At 35.8% G+C, this 21,793-nt stretch overlaps 1 long non-coding RNA gene across 1 annotated transcript; it reads left to right on the top strand.

Annotated features, from left to right (window-relative positions):
- The first annotated feature begins 8,300 nt into the window (after nt 1-8,300).
- LOC118701733 (uncharacterized) lies at nt 8,301-20,441 on the top strand. The gene is made up of 5 exons (XR_004982575.2): nt 8,301-8,417; nt 14,066-14,119; nt 17,903-18,886; nt 19,292-19,351; nt 20,150-20,441. It is a non-coding gene; the product is annotated as an uncharacterized LOC118701733 (long non-coding RNA).
- Nucleotides 20,442-21,793: the final 1,352 nt, after the last annotated feature.

The raw sequence follows: 21,793 nt of genomic DNA, 5'->3' as shown, positions 1-21,793 counted from the left end.
ACAACTACGGTTACATATAAAGTGTTCCTAGATTTTGGCCAAAATCATATTCATCTCCCCATATCTTAAAAGCAGAAATTCTTTAAATAGATGTGATTTAGATTTAAATAATTTATTAAATAAAAAACCAACCAAACCAAAACAAAACCAAAACGAATGAAATAAAGGAAGGAAGCAAAAATTGCAAATGGACCTCATTTAAAATATATTTGAGTTAGATATCTTAGTTTACATGCCACTTTAGGCTGGATTTTCAGTGTTATCTGTTATTAGAGTTCAGTAGACTTCTTGTCATAAGTTCCTTCTTCCAGTCACATTTTGAGGCACCAGGATAGCCAATTAAAATTAAAATCTTTGAAAGAGGTCTGGACCAATTCAGTTCAACTCTTCCTGAGAAGTAACACTGGGGAGGAGTAACATAATAGTTAACCCATGAGAAAAATACTCTGGAAAACAGTTGTTAAGAGTTCTTTCAAAGCAAACACAGTGAAATAGGACCTTGAGGTTAGGTGGGAGAGACGAGAAATACAAGGTGCCCTGCAAGTCCTTTGGCCATTGCTAAGAAGTTTTAGCTTGAGTTTCATGTACTCAGTTATTATTGCTTGGGGAGCATTTTTAAACTCCTAGTTATGGTATGCATGCTTGGTACTGCCCAAGAAGCATCAGTTCACATGTTTGCTGGAGCTAATGAGCACAGAACTGTAGTGGGAATATTCCAGTTTCCAGGCATTTTAGTAGACATTTGATTGAGTTTTGTTTATTCCTGGAATAAAGTTTCCATTTGCATAAGTGCAGGATACATAATGTGTATCTGGTGCAAATTCTACTTCCCTGCTTAAAACCAGATCTTGTACATTAAGGATATTCTGAGCTGAAGAAAGTATCAAAAGGGAAAAAAATAGCTTACTTATCCAAAGTAGATTTCTTCTCTTCATGAATGCAACAGTTTTCAAAGCTATTATTGAATGGATTTCCAAGGTCAGAATTGAACAAAAGCATTGCCTTAATCCAAAGGTAGTTCTGTTTTTATAATGATATCAGTGTCTCATTTCTAGACTTGTTAAACCTCTCACTGATTCAACAGCCTGTATCACAATTTTCACAATTGGGAAAAGGTATTGACATTCAGGGGTAAAACCAGATTCTTTCAATGGGACTTCAGAGTGCATTCTTTTTTGGGATCTAATTTACAATAATGATTTATTTTAATTTAATACTTAAGGGTCTTTTTAAAAATATCGTTCAGAAGGATGAAAGGCAATTAGTAACAAAAACTCAGCAAATTCTCACAATTGGACTACCATGGTTGAAATAGCTTTTGATGGTGAAAGAAAATAATTGCCTTACCTTCAAAACGTTTATATTTTGGCAAAGCATGCCAGAAAGAATCTCTTTTGTCATTGCTTCTTTATGCTGTAATATTGTCTAGGAGCTTGACCATTCAGCAGAAACCCAATTTCTAAACCTATGCAAAGCAGTTAAAGACGCTTCTCTGAAGGAGACCAAGGAAGTAAACTTTGTAATGTTATCAAATAAGATGTGGCTTTTTAAAAACTTCTGTGCAAATCAAAGTGCACAATGCTTGTGAGCTTGTTCTTTATAATCACACAAATTCTTCCTCTAATGATTTTTTTGGGGGTGAGGAGAACAAAAGCAATATATTTGCTGCTAAACAAGCCTGACTTCTACCAGTTTGTAACCAAATTACGTCATATCTTCTCTTTAGATGTGCCTCACCTACCTGGTCTCAGCTATCTAGCACTGAACCAAAACAAAATGTGTCATTTACATTGGAAATTAAAATTTTAAGGTGCAGAATGCTCCTAGAATGGGAAAAGGTGAAATGTTTTTTCAGATTTTTAGATTCCTAGTGTAGCCAAGAAGTATAAAACCACTTCTTTTATAAGAGGATTGCAAAACTTTTTTTTCAAGGCTCTCACTCCTAAAATTGAACCTGGAAGCTGTGGGGAAAGAGGCTGCTGAGATCAGGCAAGGCAGAGTTTCATGTGACAGTTGTAATAAAAAAATTATTAGGTTTTAATAAATGAAGAGGTTTTCTGGTCATCCAGAAACACAAAACAAAGGTCAATTTGTAACTTATTCATTCCACAGTCAAATACAAATATATATTTGAATATAAAATACAAGGACTTGGTTGTTTAATACAATATTAAGAATTAAGGAGAAGTGATCTCAGGTAAAAGGCAAGATTGGGAAATGAAAATAATGAAAAAGGATAAATATTCAAAAACTTGGGGAGGGGGAAACAGGCCTGATAAGGGGGGGAAATTTTTAAAGGAAAAACCAACTTTTCAACTAAGTTGTTTTTTGTCTGTGATAGGTCAAATGCTTTTGTAAATGTTTTACGTTATTTTAAGGTTTGGGAAAAATGAGTAAGAAAAATGAATGAATAAAAAGAGCAATTAATTTGAATCTGAACATCTCTATAGCAAATTTATCACATCAAATCTCTAATCTTTCACTCTGAATCCTGGGAAATACTGTATAAAATTATATATATGTTGAAGAGAAAGGGAAATATAGTAGGAAAAAAGAAGAAATAGAGATGATTTTTAATATTCAAGTCCAAACTTCCTTTCTTTTAGCCACTTTGATTAGCTGGACTTGAATAAGAAAGTAGAGAAGAAACCAAATTAATTTAAAGCCTATTAAATTCATGAAGAGCTGCATCTATGTCATCAAAGTTTTCCATTAGGCTCAGTATCCCTAAACTGCAGCTGCTCCTCATTAGTTTAAGAAGGATAAGAATGAAATCTATGATAAATGAATAGGCAGTCTTCTACATTTAGAAAAAGAAAATTCTTTTCCTCTCTGATTAGTCCTATAGATATTTAAAAACATGTTATGGGAATTTTTGCAATTAAAAAACTTAGCAAAATTTAAAAACAACTTTTTTCATATAGAGTATAACTCTTAAATGGATAACTGACTTTGTTATATACAACAAGACTGCAGAGTTACATACAGTGTGCAAGTCTTCCCCTACCAGTGACCTCTGGAGCCTTTCCCTTAAGGAGCTAATACTTGGAGAGAGAATAATTGGTAACTGGTCTGCTTAAGTCTGACAATTCCTAGGTTACCTATACACTCTAATGCAAACATCTCTTGAACTCTGCATCCTAGAATGTATCAGACCATAAAGATTCAGTAATCAGATAAAGCTGGCAGCCACATTTCTTCAGGCTTCATACATCAAAGACAGAGACAACATTTTGAGTTATTTTAATGTCTGCTGAATAGAACATTTTGAATCTCCTGTTGAAAATAAATGTTTTGTGTCACAAGTCTGTATCTAATCTGTCCTAAGCCTTTTGGCAATCACTAAAGCGACTTTTTTACAGAAAAGAGGATGAATGTGAAATAAATAATGTAGTCCAGCATGAAAAACAATTACCAAGAGGCTGATTTTTCTTGTGTTTGCACTGGTGAAAAAATCATGTTTTATCTCAGTGAGGTCTTTTTAGTCTAAACACAGCCATACACAGGCAGAAGAAGCTGCATCTCCTTCCTGCTGTAAACTCAGTTCCCAGAGTCCAGCTTGCTTTTATCTACCTGTGAGCATAAAGCCCACAGAAAACAGACATGGATATCATTTGGTGTCAATCTGTCTGTCTCTGAGCTGAAATTTTTTCCTTTGCCAATATGACTTTTTTTAAATATGGAGAAAAAAGTACCACATAATTTAGACTCGACTTTTTTTCAAATGGAATTAATCAAACCTTGAAGATACCTAAGATGGAAGAATCACGAATCAAGCATATAGATAGAAAAGCTACAATGCTGCCAGGGTCATTCTTGTCATATTTTGTCAGTTGCTCAGTTAGGAGTTTCCAAAGTCACAGTAAAAACCATGTCTGCATATAGAACGCAGAGACGTGGAGGAATGTTGGATTGAGGATTGAGGATTGAGGAGAGCAATGCCTTTCAACATGAGCTCCAACTGATCAACTTTGAACTTGGATCTGACCTTAGTATGGGCCATGGTCCTCATCACTGTCTATCAGTACTTGAAGGGAAGATGTCAAGAGGGTGGATCCAGGCTCTTCTTGTGGTGCCAAGTGATGGGAGAAGAGGCAATGGGCAGGAATTGATGCACAGGAACTTCCACCCAAACATAAGGAAGAACTTCTTTAGAGTGCAGTGACTGTGCACTGGAACAGATTGACCAGAGAGTTTGTGGAGTCTCCCTCACTGGAGACATTCAAGAACTTTCTGGACACAATCATGTGTAATGTGCTCTGGGATGGCCCTAATTGAGCAGCAAGGCTGGACCACAGGACTCACTGTAGTACCTTCCAACCACACTTCTGTGACTCTGTGATCTGGGATAGTAGGTTCATTGAGATAATTTCCAGGTGATTCCTCTTGTTTGGTTCATTCTATACTTCTACTATATCACTGTTCGGGCTTACAAATCATGAGGATTACAGGACTGGACTATAGTTTCAGTTTTTCATAACACAATATACCTCAGCCTACTATAACAATATAGTAATTATAGTAAATATAGAAAATAATTTTAACAGTACTTTCAAAATGATAGAAAAATGACAGTCATAATTTTTTTCTTTGTTGAAACCACCAGTGAAACATATCCAAAAAGCTGAGGCTTGATCACATGAGGCTGTGAGGCTGATCACATGATCATATGAACTCAGCATGCTGTAAAAAAATAAATTATTAAAGTCAAAAGTCAAAACACCTGGAAATAAACTCAAGGAAAGTATGTCACTAAAACGACAAAATTTTCAAATAAATGTAAAAGAGTGTATTTAAATTCATATACTTTTACTCACATGTAAATGTTTGACTGTAAAAAAAGGGTATTGCTTTCTTTTTGCAAAATATAAAAGCATTTTCTTCTGCAAAGGAAAAGGCATCAGTCAAGCAAGACCTTAATTGTAGTTGAACTCTAGTGGGAAGATCCTTATAAAACATATCTGGAATAATGCAGACAGGACTTCTGAAAAAAAGAGTTCACTGATAAACATTCACCATGTTTGCTACATTAAGTAGTACTCATAAAATAAGTTAATCTTTTAAAGCTTGGAAAGTCAGAATGATAGTGTGATTCAATGCAATAACATCAGGAGCAAGCAGGAAACAGACCCCATCTCTCATGAGCTACAGTGGCTGACAGAGAAAAGAAACACATATTTCATCTTCTTTCAACTATCTGCAATTAATAAGCAAGTGATAGGATTGTTGTCATACTGCTTTTGGCCATTTAGGAATCTCATACAAGTCACAGACTGATGGGATAGACACATTTTACCAAATTGCTGCAGAAAAATGATATTTCTTAGTCAAGTGTCTAAAGCTGTCTGAGATGAGTCTGGGAAAAGGAAGCTGAATTTAAACACAGGGAAATGGACTTAATTTTAGGATCCCCAACTGTTATTACCACATAAGCTGCAGATAAAACTGGAATTATTCTGTCCTATTTGCAGTTCATTCATACCATTTGAATTCTTGCATCTTATATCCCATGCAAGTTTTTGCTTATACTTGTAGCAGGGATACATAGGTTATAGCAGCTTTACTAATGCACAGATACTTAAAATATCTAGATTCTATTGTATTCCTAAAAGATGCATGCATGTTTTCACTATATTTAGTGAGTTCCTTAAAAATGACTCATGAACATCCAAAGCTTAATAATCTGGGTGTAAAAAATCCTGATATTACAGTCATACTGAGAAAAGAGTAATTGTGGGAAATTATTCAAAATTTAAGACAGATATATTTGCTGAAAGTATTTATGGTGATTAGAGTGCATACTTCCCTTGGTTACATGGAATGAATGTCTAAAAATTAAAACTTAGTTGATTTTTCTATCAATTTTTTTCTAAATTCTACAGTAATAGATCATTTTAGAAAAGCTAAAGTAGTCATAGCTGAAACAATTATACCTAAATTTTACTATAGATTTAATGTATCAATATTTAATTCTATTCATTTTTCATTTATTTATGATTACATTTCTACATATTTAGTGTTTCACCAAATGGTTGAGACCACTCAATCATCAAATGACTGAGATCAGGGTTAATAGTTTTAGACAGAGAAATGGACTTATCTCTGTTACTGTCCTGAAGACTAACATTTCTAAGGAAACAAAATTGATTGCTTAATATTTCCTCTCACAGCCTTTCCAGTTCACAGCAATAACATGCTGATCATGTTTCTATTTACATGACTGACATGCTGCAGGGGTCTCTTGTGACTCAGTCCGTGTTGGAGACAACTGTGTTTTCTTCTGTCTATAATTCTAGCATCTAGTGAGGAAAAATTGGCCCTGTTACATTGCTTTATGCAGCTCAGAAGTATTCTGCAAGGTGGGAAGGGATGGTACCTGAGGAATGAAAGCAGCCAGCAATCAGTCCATTCCCTTTGGCTCTTGCATGCAGGCATCTTGCAGAGGCTCTTCAGATACACAGGTTGAATTTTTAACTTAACAGGAGCTGCACTGTGGTCTGCAGGGTTATCTTAAACTGCATCAGACCTAGGCACTAAAACAAAATAGGGCTTCTGAACCTCCTGCTGAAGCTAACTCAGTAGAAGGGTTTGTGAAGACAAATAAATCATGATTGCTTTAGGTGGGCAGATTTCTGGAAAGGGAGGCTGAACAAGTTTCCTTTTGATGAATACAGCATACACTATGCTCTAGGGTGGCCAGCAGTGATCCTGGTGAAAGGACAAAGTAAATTATGATGCAGTCCAGTGAACTGACTTCATGCCACAGCTGTATGCTGTCACTCACCAGGACACTGGCTTTGAGCAAGGCTTCATTCCTCATGCTCTAGGCAGAGTTGAGATCACATGGCTTTAGTTCTTGGACTGCTTCAGCACTGATTTTAGTTCTGTTGTTATTCTGCCAGCAGGAGTAAATAATGAGACAAAAAGATGTCAAGTAGCTGAAAGACAAGTTCAGCTGCAGTATGAGAAATCGGGGATCAGAGAAGATATTGTGTAATTAATTTTGTTCATGCACAGACTCATTCAACTGGCCCTGCAATGAGTACTCTTTCCTTATAATGAATTAAAATCCACCACATTTGGTCATGAGAAACCTACTTTTGTGCCCGTGTTGCTAAGTAATCTAGAGAACTCAATGTACTTAATGATATTGCTTTTTGTCATGATCACTTCTATGATCCTTTGGTCTTTTATGGTGACAATGTATTCTCACTCCTAGTGCTGGAAATTGTACCTTTCCTTCATTGTCTCATTGTCTTTGTGTCCTGTACTACAGAATGTTATTCCTATAGTGAGTGAAATATAAAAAATTAATCAGTAGTCCTGGAAGATAAAGCAAGAAATCACAGAATCATTTGGATTGGAAAAGACCCTTAAGTTCCCAAAGTCCACCCATTAACCTAACACTGCCAAGTCCACCACTAAATACCACCCTCAAGTGCCACATTTGCATGGGATGTTGACTCAACCACTTCCCTGATCAGCCTGTTCCAAAGCAATGATGGTATGGAATTCAGGTTGGAAAGAAAGAACAGTTTTTGATATTTCTTTTCAAAGCAGATGATATTCTTACACTGAGTGATATAAGATCTTGGCTTGACTGTTAGATCAGATCCTTTTACGTTGTCTTCTTTAATATTCTTGATGAAATTAATTTATAGGTCTGACACTCTAATGATTTATATCTCTGTAAACTATGTTAGAATTAATTGTAACATCATTTACCTAGTAATAAGTTCTATAAGTTTCTATAAGTTCCTCTCATCAGGTGGTCTGTGGTCTAAGAGAGGGGATCTGGGGGGAGGAAAAGCACATCTGTGAAAGAGCAAAGGGCATCCCCTGTGGGATCAGCTCCAGCTGGCAGAGAGCAGGAGGAGACTGGGGGATTGGGAAAGCTAAGCAGACCCAAATCACGAGCTTGGGACTTTTGGCAGCTTCTGTCTCTGTGACTATCCCAACAATTTTCCACTAACTGTTTTTGAAGATAACTTGCTTAAGGACCTCCTCATCTCCCTTACCCCAGCTTTTTGTGATCAACTCCGACAGACACCATAGATTCTGCACTACTGTATGCCTAGCAGGAGTTGAGTGACTTACAAACCAGAAGAGAGAGGTTCCTGTACCTCAATTTCAATGATAAACCAATAGAATTTGGTGTTTAAGTGCCCAAATCACTCTACAAAATTACTGTTGATTGATTCACTTCAAACCATTTGAAATATACGCATTTATTTCAAGAATTATATATCAGGACTTTGTTATTAACACATTTATTATCTTATTTTACAGATCCTGGCCAAAAAAATAACAGCTTTAAGAGTCAAGAACTTGTCAAGAAGCAGCTTTATTGACCATGCCTTCAAAAGTAGTGAGAGCATTAAACATAATATTTTACTGGGAAAGGCTGGAAATGCAAGGTATTTTTGGCCTGATACAGTAAATAATCTTCTTTTTTTGGTATGGCAAATAAAGGCATCTCTATCAAAATAGATCATCCCTCAGGCTAGTATATGCTGCTTTTCTAAAAAACATGCCCTTCCTCCTCAAGATACATTTGAGTGTATATGAAAGGCAAACACAGATGAATCAGATTAACAGTATTGGAGCATGTCAGCCTGAGATCCTGTAAGGATCAGTGCTTGCCAATAGCCAGCCACAGTCAGAGTGAGAACATCAGGCTCACATTACCCATCCTCCCCTGAGCAGATACAAATCTCACATGTGTCAAGTGTGTGTTCTCTGCTGGTTAATCATAAGGACAGTGGTGGCTTCATCAGCCTCATGACTGACACCAGTGCAGCACCAGCCAGGAAAAAATATTTCTCTGCTCAGAATGGCATTTCATGCACTTAATTTTGAAATAATTTCTGGGACTATCCTCCATGTTAAATATTTCCACAGCTTCCTGAAAGCCTTCATTTTTATTCATCAGCTGAGATTGATTTCAGTCAAGTTTTTCTTTCAAGGTCATGCCAATTTTTATTGATTAAGAAGTTGCATAGGAACACGTGTTTTCAAATCTCTCACCTATTTGTCTGTAATCATTTTTCTGATATTTGATATATTTGAACGACAAAACAAGCATCAGAACATAAATTAATGTAATACCACATGTGAATATCTTTAACAATCCACATGCTGTGACAAGTATATATATATCAAGTATATATATATATGTATGTATATATACACAGATAGCAGAAGAAGAAAATTCAGGATAACTTAGATAAATCACCAGTGAAATTTTTAGTGTTTCTGCTGATAGATTTTAGCTATTAACAGGCAAGGAGACAGGTCCTTGAATATGCAGTTATTTGTAAATCTATGAAAATATGCCAATCATACATTTAACAGATACAGATTTTTTGACTTTTTAAAAAGTTTCGTCTTTTATAGCCAAAACCAAAGATCAGACCCAACCTTATTGTAGGCCCCCTTTAGGTAGTGTAAGGCTGCTAGAAAGTCTCCCTGGCATTTTAGTCTTTGTATACTAAAATATGTTTAAAAACCCACACAAACTTGGTTTTCATATTTCAGTAATCATTTTATTATCCACAGCTATATTCCAAGACATACAAAACACAAGCCTAATATGAGAACATTTTGTTTAAGCTTGAAAAGCTATCTCTTATCATTAAAAAAGCTAAATTAGAAAAGAACACAAGAAAGTTAAAGATTTAGTATTCTGCAACTATTTTGGGTTTGTAATGTGTGAAACAGACTCGATATATACAGGACGCAAATTAAAGCTATGGATGATAATAGTTGCTAATCTTAATTGTAAGTGAAATGAAAGTGCAAGGATATTTTATTTTTTTCCATGGAAACAATTATCACTTATTTATGTCTTTCTATGCCAAATGACTCCTTCTAAGACTAACCAGGGATATTGATCTCTCCTAGTAGTTAAGAAAGTGAAGGATTTCCTTCGTAATATCTGTTTTCAAAGCTCACCTAAACCTAGAAGCAAAACTGATGTCAGAGAGCCTAAATCCTTAATCTAGAAAATCTAGATTTTCTGAGATTTTCTGTCCAGCTAATGAAACCACTGACAGAGTGTCAGTCACAAGACAAGATTGCCAGCTTTGCTGTCCTCGAGGGGGAGTGTTTAATGAAGGAAACATACACTCTGAATACAAATCCCTCATGCTTTATAACACAGCTCTGAAACCAAAGTTACTCAATATGCCCTGGTATGACACAGAAGAAATATGGACACCAACATCCCGATTGCTCAATTTTTCTGTAAGTCCTCCAGAACAAGTTCCCATGCTTATTAGTATCCAGAGACATCAGAGGAACTAGTATTTGCTGTTGGGTCTTGACTTCTCTCCTTCCTCTCTGCGGTATAGAAAGGAATTTCACTTTCACCTTGTGGGACACACTTGAGTGATCTTGCAGGAAGGATTCAAGACATGTCTCCTGAAGCTCTGGAGAGATTCAGTCTGGTTTCCTTCCAGGGAAGCAGAGCAATGCAGTACTTCGGTTTTCATGAACTAATGGCATTTTCATCAGCACAGAAAGCTTGACTACTCCTGTTCAGAGAGTAACACTGAACCATCATGAGTAAGAGTTCAGTGGAGAAATAGTTTGGTGACAGCTTCAAAGTCCCAACTTGTCAGCTTTTAAACTTAAAAAATTGCAGTCAGTTGATTTATAGTGAACATAATGAGAACATAAAAATGTTTTCAAAAACATTCTTCTTTTGAAGCAAACAAATCTGAGACCTTTGGTCAGCAAAGCTCTTCCTTTACTGACCCAAGTGTAACATTACAGCCTTTATGAAACAAGAATACAAGTTCAGTAACAGAACAGTCCTCAGTGTGATCTCTGTCATTACAGATGAAAGACCAGAATCTCAGATTATACTCTATTCTATTTGTAGACTTTAAGCCTAAAACAACAAACAATTAAAAAGCCATTTTAAATGCAAATAAATCTGAGGAAAAAAGAAAAGCTGTAGTTACTTTCTGGATGTACTTGACAAAAGCCATTTCATCTACCATGTGTTGCAAGATAAGATGTTATTAAATATTTATAGGGAAGAAGCACCCATATTCTTATGAAAAGGACAGTATTTCTGTAATAATTACTAGAATGAAATATAATTTCTGGTTACTAAAAAATCCCTACCCTTTCTATGCATTCATATTAAGGTGAATGACATATTCAATAACAGCGCAAATGACAATCCAAAAGTGGTATGCAAAATGCCTCCCCCAGGAGTATCAGTTTACTTTTTGGATCATATCCAAAGCTCTCAAAATTATTTGAAATTCTTCCTATTGGTTTCAATAGGGTCAGGCCCCTATAACATTATATCACTCTACATGTTGTTGAACCTAATATTGCTCAATTGTTGAACCTGAGGGTCAACAGTCTGGTAGTTCAGTATTTGCCTTGAAGAGATGTTTCCATAATGTTTTTATCTTTTTGTACCATAAGTTTTAATTAAAAGCGCCACTTTTTTGTCTCTCACTTTCCTTCTTTTGCCACAGTTGCAGAAAACTGAAGTAGCAGTTTTTAATTATGAAGGCTCTGCCTGGCAGAGTACCATGCCTTCATTCCTGCATAATGTGTCACAGGTATAAACTGCTCCCAAATTAGTAACAGTAATAATATAACAAAGAAAAAAAAACCAAACATGTTCAGATAACTTAAGGCACAATCAAACCCATGCATCAATAAAACTCATCAATTGCAAAAGCAAGATTTGATATTCAACTTTCAAAATCTCCCGACATGTATTCATTTAATGTTTCAAACATACTATAGTATTAAGTTTAATTTAGATGCTTCCTCTTCTTGAGAGCTTATTGCAAGTTACATTGCCATTCTTGTGTTCTGTTTTTCAAGTATAATTATCTGGATGTGAGTGCAAAGAAATTAATTGCATTAAAAAGATATAACTATTTTCTTGAGGAGAGATATGCTTGGGAGAACAATGAAAAATTAGTTGTCCACATAAGCAGCAACATTCTATTTATGTTAGTAAATTCATGTGCAAATGTAAGTGCAAATATGGTCAATTAAATTCCACCAACTCCCAGATTATATTTCAGGGTGGAGCTGGGGCTGACAGTGAGAAGATACGTCAAAGTTCTGTCAACAGCTGCTTGTGATGTCCTGGTCTTCTGGAGAAAAACCAGGGAGTTTTTATCTCCATGCCAAAATATTGGATCATACAAATCCAGATTGGTGCATACATTGCAAACAAGGGGGAAGCTTGGACTGCACAGAACTATGATTGTTGCTTTAGCCTTGAGGCAGTGTGCCTAATAGAGGAATAAAGTGTGGCTTCAATCCTTCTCAAGTTTTCAGAACTATTGTCATATTATAACTAGCACAAATGAGATTTTTATTTCTCCTTAGGATTAAAAATTAACCTTCTATTAAACCATGATGAATGCACATACTCACAAAGAGAAATATGTCTAGCATAAAGAACACTTCAGAAACATTTTAAGACTTGCCACTCTATTTTTCTTGTAAGATACCCATGTGAAGAACACCCTTGTGATCTATGAGTAGAAAATTTCATTAACCTATTCAGACTAAAAAAAATAAAGGAGACAAATATCAGGCTTGATCACTCAGCAGTCATTCAGTAGCTATCAAAAAAGAAGCCTTTTGTATGTAGCAGCCCATAACACTAGTCAGATCTCCATTTAGGAAGCCTTTCTAAGAATTCGGTTTATCTCATAAAAGTGACAAGATCTGTAAAATTCAGAAATATTTTTGACATATGACTGGTGGTCAGCATTATGATCCTCATGCAACAAACCTTTCAGAATCCTGTTCAACTTTAAGTACATGGAAGAGCTGTCTTCTTTATTGCTGCTTGTGTGAATTCTGGCCACACACCTAAAAACATTGAGTAGGTTTCATGCCTGAAAACCAAGGTTATCTGTCTGAATCTCCAAGTATGTACAGCAGCGATTCAGGAACAGCAACACAAGCCCACACCAAAAAGCAATATAATAAAATGTTTCTACTGTTTCTAATAAAAACCCTCAGAGTCCAAACTTCATTATATGTTTCAATATTGGCTTATCAAAATAAAAAATCTTACTCCAAGGACATGGAAATAAATAAAGTAACACAAAAAAATACAAGAAGAGTAATGAATGTTTAATAATATACCTGAGTTTCCTAAATTAATTTTCAAGGGAAAGAGCTGGGAAAGGGTTTATTTCTACATCCTTGCTGTAGAATTGTATATGAAAATAGCTTGAAAACTTCAATAATGTGATAACAATGCTTAATTTTACAAGTAGTGTAACTGGAGGTAAATATCTAAAGTCATATCTGTCAGTAGAATGGATATATGTTTTAACCCTTATGATTTTAATATTTTTATTTTTCCATTCTACCCTCTAAGAATACAGTTCTACCACTAAGCACTACCAAGAAAACTCACAAATTATATGATAAGGGGCAGATTTGGAATACAAATAAAGAATGCTAAAGAACAGCATTCAGACTCAAGCATTTCTTTACAATGCAAATCCTCTGTCCCAAGGGCCACACACAAATGAGCAGTCATGTCACAGGTAGACCTGCTGTGATACAAACCTAGACCACCATCTTTTCCAAACATGCATAAAAGGTATTCACACAGTGTCTTTCAATATGAAATGCCATAACTTTTGCTTCCTAGTAATATCCCCCTAAGATGCTGAAACCATTGTATGTAATTTTTCTCTTTCTCATCTAGTGAACAGTGGTCACCAAAAGAGGTTATGACTAAAAAAAATATCAGTATACCATGTAGACATCTAATCAGAGCTACTAGCTAGGATAACTTTTTTACATATAATTGTTCCGTGCAACAGGTAATGAATTATATTAATACTAAAAATGGCATATTGGTAAAAAATTATTAGATTTTACCAAAACAAAGAGAGTGTGTGATTGGGAAAATCAAATTTATTAGTATCTGAAAGTCATAATGCTTTGTAATAAAATTTTTTTCTTTGTACAGTGTAAGTGAAAGGTAAAAGAGCAGTTTCTAGTCTATAATATCAATGTGCTTACATTTAAGTCACTGTTTTTTCTTTTACAGAGAAAAGAGTTCAGGCATAGTGAGCTGCCCAATCCTTTAAGCTACAATTCCACTGTGAGTAGTAAATTCTGTATAAATGTGCAAATTTTAGGGGGCATGGGGGAGGATTTTTTTCCAAGATGGAAAAATGAGGCATTTTTATTTCAATTAAGCAATAACTAACACAGTTGTGATGACAAAATTTATGTTTGAAATATCTGTAAAATAATCTTAGTTATTAAAATATAATAGCCATCATATAGGATACAATATATGTATAAAATTATAGTAGTGCATTATTGCAGTCTGGTGTCCACCTGTCCTGAGGAGTTATGTAGCAGGAACCTTGCTGGGAGTTCTCTAAAATGTAATAAAACATTATTAGCACAGGGAATTCTGGACAGATGTCAAAGCGGTCACAATCTCTGCAGCTAAAGTGTTTCCTGCAGTAGAGAGCATGAGCGCTGGGGCTAAGGTGAGACAATTAAACCCAAGATTTAAATCATGCAAAACCATGTGCCTGTGCTGCTGATGTGCTGGGAAGCAGTTCCATTTCCCATGTGCCAAACATGCTTCCAACACCTAAGCATCCAAATATGCACCAAGGGCCCTGTTGGGCTCCCCCAGGAGTCTCAGTAAGCTGAGACTTTGTACACACAGCAGGAATGTTTACACACAGTTTTGAATGTGTTCCCTTCTAGGATTTTGAAACCATCTTCAAAATGGGAGACTACTTTGTCCATCGTGATTGACAATGGACATCTCAGAGTCCTGCTATGTGAAATCGCTCCTTTCCCTTAAGAAAACACAATGACTTTAAGTTAGGTAAAGGAATGGAAATAGCTCTGTAAAGTTTTGTTTTCTCTTGGGCATAAGCCCTTCTATTCCACTCAAATTAGCTGAGTATCTTGTTCTCAGGGAACTGATTGGTTAATGAAATTGCTGGTAGGATCAGTAAAGTGATTTCTCCTTCCTCTCTCTATAATGGTGAAAGTGATAGATCTGGTGCCAGAGCCATCTCACTTGCCTTCTGGGGAATTGAAGGGAGCCCAGAGAGGAGAATAAATCTGAATTTAGACTAATCATTACTTCTGAGGTTCACAAATTCTCTATAAAGTTAGCTGATTTTTTCATTCCAGTTGTAACTAATTTGATTCACTAAATCTACTGACACAGACACTCTGTTACTTTATACAGTTTAAAAGTCATGCTAAGCTCATTTTTACACCAGAAAGTGGGTTTTTTTTTGGTTTTTTTTTTTTTTTTTTTTTTTTTTTTGTAGAGCTTGCTGAAAATGCCCTTAAATGCAGTAAAATCTTAGGATCTTTTCTGTCTTCTGTATATCTGCTGCATATTCAGTATGATGGAACAGCACAATCTGACAAAGCCTAGGAATACATATTTTTACTTCAGTCAGCACTTGAATTGTCCTTTTGGGTAGCAGAATTCCACAATTTTTTTCCAGTTGAGATCCTGGCTCTTCCTAAATCTTCCCTGGCAATTCTGCAAGCAAGTATAACCTTAGCATGATGAATTATCCCAAGAATAGAATTTAGCTCCATGTTATGTATGTGTCCTTCTTGGTTCTTCCTCTCATCCAGAAAAAGCTTCAGAGACTCTTCTGTTGAATAATCTGTCAAGAAAAAGGGACTTTATTTTAACAGTTGATGGTGGGTGGATACTGTGCTGTAATATAACAAATATATTTTGAAAATTCCCAAGAAAATACTAGTTCAGAGTGACAGAAATGAAAAACAATTTAAAATTTTTTTTGATCTCTGAAATTTAATTTTGACAATTCCCAGATGTTTACATATAGTACTTCAGGAATGGTGTCATCACATATGGGGACTGGGACAAGTTTATGTGAGATACTTCACAATCTGCTAGGATGTGACAGTCCCAACACTGATGAAATTTAAAAAAATAAATAAAAATAAAAATGCAAGACAGAAAATAATTAGGAAAGGAAAAAATTAAGAGATCACATGAGCTTTTCAGAGCAAGATAGAAACTCAGTGGTGGTGTCAGAGCAAGAAACAAAATATTATTTGCCTGTCCCAACAAATGCTTGTCCAGGTTGTGATCCAACTGACTCACTGCCAAGCACATGTTATATTTAGCCTGCCCAACTGAAATGCCCATAATACAAGCCTAAATAGTCCTACTTTTCTTTAAATTCTCCAAGAAATAAAGGCCTAAAAGGAATTGGGGTTTCAAAGTACTTTGTGGTAACAGAAGTAAACAGAAATATTGTTGGTACTCTGATACTTCCTGGCTGGTAATGCATGGGATTTATTTCACTTTTCCTAAACACTTCAACTCTCTCTGATATACTGAAATAGAGTTATTCCATGCTGATTAAAATAAGCAAATGACCCAAGACATTTTTGTAATGATGAGAAAAAAGTGTGACTGAATTGGGAGGGTCATGGAAACAAGACACAAAAGCTATAAATCTATTTAAAAGTAATACTTATTTAAATCTTTATAACTAAGGCCAGAGTTGAAGAAACCTGCACAAATATTATAATTTTGTGCTGCAGCAGGCATCCATAGGTGCTCTTCTGAGAATCCAGGAAGAGTGTGTCAGTCTCAGATTTACATTGTTGAGTCCATAAATTACACTATTGAAACAAGCTTTTTTTAATTGTACTCTTTTCCATTCTACTTCTGTTGCTGGGTACACTGACTGTTTTTCTAGTGAGACTTAGTCACATAGTACAAATATTAGTAAGCAGAATGTGAAATAAAATGAAAATATGATTTGGTTATGCTTGGCTCCAGTAGACTAAAGAATATAAAACATTATCAACAGAGATTTTCCTTTTATGGTGGAATGTGATATATTGGTACAAGAAGGCAGGGCAGGAAGAGTTTGAAGTTATGCTAAATTGGCTACAGCAGTTTAATTAGGGATTTGGATGTAAAATGTTTTCTATTAAGTCCATGTTTATTTTTAGCAAGTCCTGTAGCCTTTAAATTAATGTGATACACAGATGTTTTACAAGCATGAGTTATTTACCAAAGCATGTTTACTATTGAAACACAGTAGATTTACTGCCAAATAATGCTCCCTAACTGTTTTAAATGTCAATAAGTAAAAGATATGCTGTTACTGAAGTTTCTCACTTCTGTTTGGGCTGCTGAAAATTTCATAAGGTGACTAGAGATCCTCAAGAACCCTCCTCTCATAGGAACAAGAGTCCAGATGTTTGTTCTTTCATTCAGCTTAGCTTCAGTTTTATGCAGTTTTATGCTCGCATCAAGAGTGGTTTTGAGTGTCCTGGTTTGGAAATTAGGGCTTCCTTAGGTTAGGCAGCAGTGTCACCCTCACCTGGCCTAACTAGTCCTGAAGATCATCCTGGAGACAGGTATGTCTCAAAGCTCAGTTTGCTCTCTCCTCAGTCATCACAGCTCACAGTTACATCAAACCACAAAAGACAACTTCCAGGAAAGGTGCTAATAGAGTCTCGGAATTGTGTTGAATGTCTTCTGTTCTGCTGCCCATGCTAAGGTGTCAGTAATCTGCAGCAGAAGATGAAGGCACACAGCATTAGCCTGCCACCTTTACAGTCATGACTGAATTAATCTACTTCAGCCCTTGTTAATCATGTGTGAAATGCAAATATTTCACTTTCAGTAGTGCAGTTTTATTGAGCTGTTACTAGGCAAAAATTAATCATTTTGAATTTTGCCTCTTCTGATGATTATGATCATCTTGCTTGGACACGGAGCTGCAGGCTTAGGAAGTTCCTGAGTCATAAAATATTGGAGGCTGAAAGAATATTTTTGAATTACTAAATCATTGACTGAATATATCCTATGTGTTTCCTCTGTTCTGAAATTTCTCACCAGACATCTGGTTTTGGCCTTAGTAAAGGAGAAAGAGTTTGTGGAGGTGAAGTCAATGGGCTATCTGATCTTGGCACATAAACCTCTCCTTTCTTTGACTGAGAAAAACCACAGTGACAGCAGAGATCGAGCAGTGCTTGGCAAGTAAGAATTGTGAAAAATAATGAAAAAAGAGAACAAGTTCCAACAAAGGACATAGAAAACAAACAGAACCAAAACCACAGAACCTACCACACAGTAGGAAAGTATTTCTTAGTCACACATCATAACCACAGAGAAGACAGGAGATCTACACATGCAAATGTTAATACCCGAAAGAATGAAGAATGTCTAAAAGTAGGATGGAATTTGACCTTCACATCAGTCTACAATCAGTCATTCTTGGAGCCAGGATAAGAGTCTGTATGATCTTCTGAGAGACTTTAATGGTTCTGCTACAGAAGATTGACTTTCCTTCTGATAATTAATGACAACAACACTAACAGCACTGTGAGCTGGAAAAGTTGACTAGGGAAGCAAAAGACTAACCAGCCATTTCAGGATGAGCTTTCGTGAGAAGCAGAAGATAAATAGAGACCAAGGAAATAATTTTTGAACTGTCACAGCTATAATGATAGAAACACCACACTAAGAAACAAAACACATTTCTTGAACAGTAATGTTTCATTTCAGGATGGTTGCATGGGTGAATATGTACTCCCTACTAAGTTCTTAAAGGACACCCACTACCACAGTTTTAATTTCATTGGTATCAAGCACAGTCAAAGATTATATCCCACTATATTGGTATAACAGACCATTACCAAGGACCCAGCCTGTGAGATGTAGAATGTGGATGAACTGCTGGAGTCACAATGTGATCTTTGCATTTTCAACCACACATCAATCACCACGCAGCTGTGCAGAATCAGGAAGCACTCCATGACTTCACACCTGTCTTGAGTGTGATCTGCAAAATGTGGAAGGTATATTCCCTGTCATCAAGAGGTAATTCTCTACTGAGTTACTTCAGTCAAATTTCAGCAATTACAAGGCAAGAAACTATGTCAAATTGTTTAAGAGAAGTATGCAAAGTCTCATGAAAATTATTTAATCACTGATGGAAAAGAAGAATCAATATTATAATGAGTGAAGTTAAACAAGCCAATAACTGCAGTGTAAGAGCTCATACTCTGATCTTACATAAATGTTGTCCTAGAATTTAACATACCATTCATTTGTCCATATTATAATGTGTTTAACAGAGTTTCTTTAGCAATTAGTTTAGTTCTTTCAAATTGAATCAGAATTCATTGTATTTTCCAGTCACAGTGTGATTTACATAGTACCATAACAAAAAAAACCTCAAGTATTTGTAACCTTAGATGTTTTATACTTATCTCTTTACTCTAGGTTGAAGGCATAACACTGTCAGATTTCACAAGCGGTAGCTGCTCTTTTCACAGCAACCAGGTAATGGCAACTGCAACTGTATTTCCAAATTAAGGAATAAATCTTCCTGCAACCCTCCATACCTGACACCTGTTTAGGGCCACCATTTCCCAATTATCTTTGCCAATCTGAAGTGCTGCAAAGGCCCAAGGAAGTTTCTTTTTTCAACCTCTCCTTGCTTCACCCCTTTTCTGAGTGAAGCTATTCTTCAAGAAGAATGTTCAAGGCTGCAAATTCTTTCCACATATATGCACCACTAACTGCAGCTCATTCACAGAACAAATCAGCAATTTCTTCATATTTTTTCCCTCCTAATGGTCATTTATAAATGCTTTTCTTTCAGGCACACTATCTTCTGCATGAGGAAGTCCAGGCATTCACTTTTAATTCCCCACTTTTGCAGCATCATGGCACTTAATCATCATAGCATGGCTGATATCATTTGGGTTTTGCCATCCTGCAACTTAAAATGTCCAGGCTTGGAGCAGGAACAGAATACTCTGACTTACTTTACAGAAATTTCAGGGGTGTAAAAGACATTTAAAAATAATGTAGCAAACACTAAGGGAGAGTTTTCAATATTTGGGAGGGTTACAGAGAAATTTGATGTTTTGTCTGTTTACAGTGAAGGAGAAAAAAGGTCTGAAAATAGATTGCAGTGTAACTTTGTTTAAGTATTTTTATATGTTTTATGTGTTGTGTGAAAATATCCTATGAGACATGGGAATGAAATTAGGTGCTTGTTTTCCATTTGACCTCGCTTTGTTCTGACTGTAAAAATGGTCACTAATGTTTGATTCTTCTGATTACTTTTTGTAGGAAACAAAGAGATCAAACTAAGTTTCAAGGCACTGAGTACAAATCTACTCTGTTACTAAGGTTGTTCCAATGCAGAGAGAAAGCATGCAATTGAATGGATCGTATTGTGAAAAGCAGTCCACTTAAATGGAACTAATTCCCAAATCTCAAACCAAAACTGAATGATTGCACAATAATGTTTATTGTATTCAATTTTATGGATAACTTTGCCAGATATACATTGTAAAAAGCTATTGTATATGATAGCATAACATAAATCAGTCAAATAAAATTTGGACATGGAAAACCAGAAGGATGTGTGATGTCTGTACTGAGTTTGTGTATCTTATGCACAGGGAGTTTTCTGATTTTGATTTCCATGGAAATGAAATCTGATTCTAAACATATAAAAGTAGCCAAGTTAAAAATGTGTTATGTTGGCTGTATTGTACATACAGCTTTGAGATGTAAACTTTAGCCTTTTAAATGCTCATTTTGGATCAGGACATGTGGCTTCAAAAACAAAATCATGGCATTTCTTTCCTTTATTTTTACTCATCCCATTTTACTACAGTTCAAAAATACTGTCAGCTGAGAAAATCCAAAAATTTTATTTGTGTCTCTTTTTCCTTTTTTTTAAAAAATAAATTATTCAGAAATGCTATTCTGGTATATTATTTGTGAGACAAATAATCTTTAATGACAAATAATTTTCCTTAGTCCATAGAGAATTAGTAAATCTACCAAAGATGGATTCAGTGGTTACACTTACATTTATGAACCAGTTAACTAGATTTGTTTGTTATATTTAACATTTTTACTGTCCCTTCTATGCTACTACACTCACAATTCAAATTCCCAAGTATACATGACATTCTACAAACACAGTCAAAATTACATGAACGTCTTATGCCAAGAAATTAATTTTTCCAAGAAGGAGAAGTTTTAAGGAAAACTGACCCACAGGATAGGAGAAGTCTAAGGTATGAAGTCCAAGGACAGCATTGTAAAATTCCTTTCTATTTTCTCAGCTTTATCAAGTACAATTGGCTCATTGGACAAGCTGAGCTGTCAGCCACCAGAGCAAACTGATTTACCAGATTCCCTGCAAAGCATTTGTACCACACATAGCACTAGTATCCTGTGCCAGAGCCATGGAACTGGCTGGCTGCAGCTCCTTGCACTCGAGGCATGGACAGCATTGGCACAGAGCTTTGCCAAGCATGAGATAGGCATAACCTCACAATAGCAGAGACAGAGCTGAATGAATAAGAACAGAATGGAAGAGTCTGGCAGTGACTCAGGTGAGGCTGAACTTAGAAATAATGCCCCTTTTCTTCTCTCTCCATGCAGAATTGTCACAGAAGTGTCATACCAGCAGGTTTGGCCTAGTGGCTTCCCTAGGGCACGTGGTGCATCTAAGGAAATATATCTGAATTTCCCAAAGGAAGGAGTTACACGAAGAAAATAGAGTAAGTTCAATGAAGTAACATGTTACATGTGTTTCTTAAATCCTTTCCAAGTTAGGTCCATGAGCTTTAAAAAGGTGAGCAATAAAAGCTGGTGTTGTTGAGTATCCATATCCTGTACTGCATTCTTCGACGGGAGATAAAATGTTCTAGTAATGGAAAATCAAAACAAAACAATCTTGTCTCAGAGTAGTTT

Source organism: Molothrus ater, chromosome 1 (assembly GCF_012460135.2).
Source record: "Molothrus ater isolate BHLD 08-10-18 breed brown headed cowbird chromosome 1, BPBGC_Mater_1.1, whole genome shotgun sequence".
Taxonomy (NCBI): Eukaryota; Metazoa; Chordata; class Aves; order Passeriformes; family Icteridae; genus Molothrus; species Molothrus ater.
The sequence above is the reverse complement of the archived record's forward strand: the minus strand, read 5'-3'. Positions and strand labels throughout refer to the sequence as shown.